The sequence below is a fragment of the Mustelus asterias genome, chromosome 14, assembly GCF_964213995.1.
Source record: "Mustelus asterias chromosome 14, sMusAst1.hap1.1, whole genome shotgun sequence".
NCBI lineage: Eukaryota > Metazoa > Chordata > Chondrichthyes > Carcharhiniformes > Triakidae > Mustelus > Mustelus asterias.
In genome coordinates, this window is record NC_135814.1 from 54,361,637 (window position 1) to 54,367,829 (window position 6,193).

Here is a 6,193-nt window from a genome sequence, read left to right on the forward strand (position 1 = left end):
ATTTCTGGCAAACAACTAACGTGTGGAATGGTTAAATACTTTGCATTACCTCAACCATTTCCGTGTTATACAATCTAATCATGAGCTAAACGTTAACGATGTGACACTTTCTTTAGCAATGACTAACTTTGGTTTTTGACAAGATCCCCCAGGTGTTATGAGCTGTCACAATAGCCAGACTTTGGGTGTTTGCGTTATTAGAATATGACATCAGCAGTTTCTCAGTTGAGAAGAATGTAAAGCGGGTCATTTGCAGGTCATAACATAGTCATAGTTCAGTTAGTTGGACTGTGATGCAGAGTGAAGCCAACAGCGTGGGTTCAATTCCTGTACCAGCTGAGGTTATTCATGAAGACCCCACCTTCTCAATCTTGCCCCTCGCCTGAGGGGTGGTGACCCTCATTAAATCACCACCACTCAGCTCTCCCTCTCAAAGCAGAGAGCAGCCTCTGGTCATCTGGATTCTGGTGACTTTACCTTTACATAGTTAAAAATAGATTTAGAATGGATTATTTCTATAAATTGTAAGTGATTAAATATGCTACATATTGAGTACTTGTATTGAGAAAATTCAAGTACACAATATCTCTATAAACTCCATTTGATAATAAACCTTTTAAATACACCCTCTAGATTTTCAAATAATGTCTGGATTCTCCCAAAAATGTTCTAAGTGTTGAATTCGCGGGAAAACTGGAGCAACTCACGCTGGTTTTTTCAGTGGGAGTTCACAGTAGAATCTCCCACATTCTGTGTAATGCAGAGGCCACCAGCACGAATATCATTAGATTTCGGCGGGGGGAGTGGGGGGGTGCTATTCCAGCCCTGTGGCCCTGCACTGTCGGCCTCCCTCTTTGCGATCCCTCGATCGCTGGTCAACCCGGGAGTCCCAAATGCCACCTCCACCCCAGATCGCTGGCCTCCCTCCTGCCCTGACCAGATCCCAATGCAGAGCGGCAGCGGACACCCCTCTTTCCCCCCCCCCCCCCCAAATGCCTGATGGGCAGTGCCAGGCTGCCCCCTAGGCATGGGCACTTTACCCCTTGAAGTGTTGGGGGCACAGGCTGGCACTGCCAGAGTGTCCATGCCCAGGGGGCAACCCCCAGCACCTGATCCCCTGGTCACCCCCACCCCCCCATCCACACACACGTCACTCCACTGGGGTCATACTGCTAGTTCCCCAAAAGTGGGGAGCTAGTCTGAACCCCGCTGGACTAAAATACTCCTGGCAGGGTGGGGAATTCAGTCCCGGGCCCACTATTAGCTTCTAAACAGTATGTGTAATACTATTTAAATGCTAGCCCTGTCTCCCAGCCGATTGATGTGGAGATGCTGGCGTTGGACTGGGGTGAACACAGTAAGAAGTCTCGATTTCCACTCCATCTGACGAAGGAGCAGTGCTCCGAAAGCTTATGGTATTTGCTACCAAATAAACCTGTTGGACTTTAACCTGGTGTTGTGAGACTTCTTACTGTGTCCCAGCCGATTTCCAGCAGACACCGCCAGAAATCCGGGCCTGTGCGACACCAGCGAACACTGTGAGCACTCGTGCGAATCCCGTGAATCAGCCGATATGCAATTCTCCTTACCCACTGCGCTAAACAATTAGCGCAACGGGGTGGGCGAATTGCCCCCAGTGTTGCTGAAAACTAAAGCAAGATATTCCACTAGTACATCAGAGTTTTATGGCATCGATGCATCCTTGGAAAATTAATAATAATGTACATTCTCAGACTGCAATCCAAACCTAACACGTAGCAGCACAACTTTGAGCGAATGCCTCAGCTTTGAGATAAAGTTGAGGCCTTCAAAGCTCCAACAAAGACACTGAAAGACAGTTGAATTAATATGTTTTATCATGTCAGTGTAAAATATGCATTTTTATAATGTTTGTTTATATCCTTATTTTAAAAAGGCAGATAAATTTAAGATCACATTTTGAATGATTTGTGAGGAAAGATTGAAGTTTAAACGAGTGGTTTTTGTTCTAAGAAATCACACTTGGTAAAAATTAGGGGCATTTGTTAATAGTGATGTCGACAAGTCCATACTTGTTAAAAAATTGTGGCATTTCTGAATAACTTGGATCATCTCTATTCCCTTTACAGTGAGGTTTCATTCAGAGAACTGCATTGTGGTGTGTGTTTGTGAAAGAAAGCACAGCTACTGTACTGTGGCTTTTGAAAAAGCCTTTGAAAGGATTTCTTTATATTCAGGATTGCCTGCAAGGTTGGCAAATATCACAAAGAAAAAGCATTTGCCAGATAATCTGCCAAGAACTGCTTATGTTTAGCTGCATGGGAACTGATAGCAGACTTCAGGAAACTTTTCAGAGCGCTATATTCCATCCTCAGATACTCAAACCCTCTCTAATGAAATATATCTAACATTACATGACACCCTCAATGGTTTATTTGAGAATATTTTTCAAACATTATCTGTCCACTGTACAGACTTGGTCATCTTGTAAAGTTGAACTGTGCAATCAAATTTAAGGTGCATTTCAAAACCACTTAACACAAAACCTGGAAATGTTAATTTTAGTACGTCTAATTATCTACCTGGCTAGTGCAGGTATCTCGTCATTTCCCTGTCCCGTAGAACTCTAGTTCCCAACGTTTTATATGTTATGGAACGCCTCTACCCTCAAGAAAAATCGAGGCACACCACCTATTTTTTCTGTCGGCTTCCCTTACTGGAAACTTTGTTTTTAACTTCTCCCTGTCCTCTTGTTAGTTTGTTTTTAAACCTCTCCCCGTGTCTCTCACTTCTCCAGGGTGGCAGTGTGTGCTGCGTGGGTGGCTGTGAGGAGGATGCTAAGAGGCTGCAAGATGATTTGGACAGTCTGACTGAGTGCGCAAAAATTGGCAAATGCAATATAATATGGATAAATGTGAGGTTATCCACTATGGTGGCAAAAACAGGAAGGAAGATGCTCATCTTAATGGTGCCAGTCTAGGAAAAGGCGAAGTGCAACGTGACCTGGGTGTCATGGCGGAACAGTCGCTGGAGGTTGGCATGCAGGTACAGCAGGCAGTGAGGAAAGCTGCTGGCCTTCATAGCGAGAGGATTTGAGTATAGGAGTCGGGATGTCTTGTTGCAGTTATACAGGGCCTTGGTGAGGCCACACCTTGAGTATTGTGTGCAGTTTTGGCCTAGTCTGAGGAAGGACATTCTTGCTATTGAGGGAGTCCAGCAAAGGTTCACCAGACTGATTCCTGTAACGGCAGGACTGGCATATGAAGATAAATTGGATCGATTGAGCTTGTACTCACTGGAATCTAGAAGAATGAGAGAGGATCTCGTAGAAACATAAAATCCTGATGGGACTGGACAGGTTAGATGCAGGAAGAATGTTCCCGATGTTTGGGAAGTCCAGAACTAAGGGGTAAGCCATTCAGGACTGAGATGTGAACCTGTGGAATTCTCTATCACGGAAAGCTGTTGGGGCCAGTTCGTTGAATATGTTCGAGAGCTGGACGTGGCCCTTGCAGCTAAAGGGATCAAGGGGTATGGAGAGAAAGCGGGAGTGGGATACTGAGTGAATGATTACCATGATCATGTTGAATGGTTGTGCAGACTCCCCTCCCTACTCCTATTTTCTATGTTTTTATGCTCTTTTTGAGCTTTTGCTTTTTGTGCGGGCACATGGGGCTTTTGTCTTCAGTTCCAAGTCCCGTTAGTCTTGCACATGGGACTGACCAATGTGAAAAATTGAAACCATGCATGTGCAGCTCTTTCCCAGCCGGTGCTTGCAAGATTTGTCAGGTTTTGGAGATGCCTACCACAGAGCTGAAGATGAAGGTTAGTTTTAGTTTAATTACATGAACTTTGACTCTTTTTTCATGGCACACTGGTTGGGAACTATTGCCCTAGAATAATATACTGTTGCTTGCCTATGTCAAGTACCGACAGTTTTATGATGGATGACATGCTAAAAATGCAATTACTGATGCATGGCAATGCCTTTTAGCATTCCACACAGTTTATTTAAAGCATTTTCCTTATTCGTTCTAGAACTGCTTTACAGTTTAAACCTGAAGCTTTCTAATTATGAGTTTTTGCTCAAACTTTTTTTCTGATGGATGTTTCATATTTAAATATTTAAATACTCCCTTTGCTAAAACTGCTCCAATGTTATACAGCTGGATTAAACAAATCTGTGGGGGATTTTTTCGAGACAGCACAAAATTAACATTATTTATCAAGAATAATTCCCTAATTATCAAAAGTTGAATAATATTTTAGTTGAAGGGATTTACATGTGGAAAATAAATTTGAATCCAGTCTGTTGCATGTGTTACGGCAAACGCTTCCCTCCAGTTACTTTTCTTCATCCAAGAGATAAAGGACAATTTTCATGACATAAATTCACATTTAGAAATTGTGTAAATTATTACCATTTTACCAGTCAATTGAAATGAAAATTTCTGTTGGTCAAAGGTTGGGAACTTGGTGGAATGTTGGTAGAGTAGCTTGAGCTATATTCCCCTCCCCGATTTTTTTTTTTCCCTCCAATTGCACTGGGCATGGATTTAAAATTCTTCCCTATATATCTAATATTGCTTTCTAGATGCAACAATTTTCACTAAGAAGCCATGTATGTTGGATAATTTGTATTTAGTTGGAACACATCTAAGCAGTCAAGTTACTTACACCATCTCTAACAAGATCAAAGTGACTCAGATGTTTTTCCATGGATAAAGATCACTCTTTGATTCCTCAACAATGACTTACTACACTAAAGAAGCAATGTAAAGTGTGCTGCATTGGAGCATTGTAAAATAAAACAACTTCCAGCTACTTAAGGAGACATTAGGAAGATGAGCAAATGCTTGGATAAAGATGTAAGTTCTAAGGCACATCTTAAAAGGAAGAGAGGTATGGGGGAAATTTTAAGCTTGGGTAGCTGAAGACAGGCACCATTAAAATCAAAGTAAAGTTTATTTATTAGTCACAAGTAGGCTTACATTAACACTGCAATGAAGTTACTGTGAAAATCCCCTAGTCGCCACACTCTGGCACCTGTTCGGATACACTGAGGGGGAATTAAGCATGGCCAGTGCACCTAACCAGCACGTCTTTTGGACTGTGGGAGGAAACCGGAGCACCCAAAGGAAACCCACACAGACACAGAGAACATGCAAACTCCACATAGACAGTGATCCAAGCCGGGAATCGAACCTGGGTCCATGGGGCTCTGAGGCAGGTGGCCAGGATTAGGGTACGGAGATCTCAAGAGGATTTTGGGGTTTGTAACATGCTTCATTCCTGACTCCATACATGGGTGCAACAAAAATCCTGTGTTTAACCATGTCTATTTATATACAATATCTGTAGACGTGAAGAAATAAACAACACCATTGCATTTTCCTTCCCTTAGTGGAGAAGTAACATTTGTTTCACTTTCTCTGCAAATTCTTAAAGAAAAGCACAAGTTATTATAGTCTGCTTCTCGGAAAATACAACTGTTACTAGTTGATTAGAGCGTGCCTCAGTGTTACTGTGAACAACACCCCTTTAAAAATGTATTTCCCACAAACCAAAATAATCCAACCGCTTTTCATCCTGTTTTCATTGTTCCATCTCTTATCTCAAAACCACCTTGGCTGACTGTTTCTTAACATCACCCAAAAATACACAATTTATAAATCCTGTGCTTGCAACAAACAAACTACAATTATTCCTGAAAAAACAAATCCTAAAGCATCCCGCAAATGGGCAGCTTTTAACAATTTTCAATATTTCAAGCTGGAGAAGCAGAGATATCTCAAACCAGGGATGAACAATGTGTGAGTGTTGTGAATGTGTTCGGGGTGGGAGATCAGAAGGCAATGTAGGGCAGCACGGATGGAGATAAAAAGATAATTGGTTTACTGAATTCCAGCAGGTGCTGAATTATGGTAAATGAAACTAGTAATCATATGTCATCATTAAAATTGTGTAAAGTTTTATAACGGATTGCACAATTCTGATCATTTCAGGATACGAATAATCACAATAGATTGCAAAATGAGGGATCTTAATTTATAGAATAAAAATGTAAAATTTACTGCATTTAGTCCATTGATGTTGTCAAGTTGAGTTTATTAAATTCTCGATCATTTACACATCGAGTTTTATTAAGTCGGGGATTGAGCTGCCTTGTAGTCTATTAGCTCGCTATCTTACTTGTGGAATGGAGTCTTTTCTG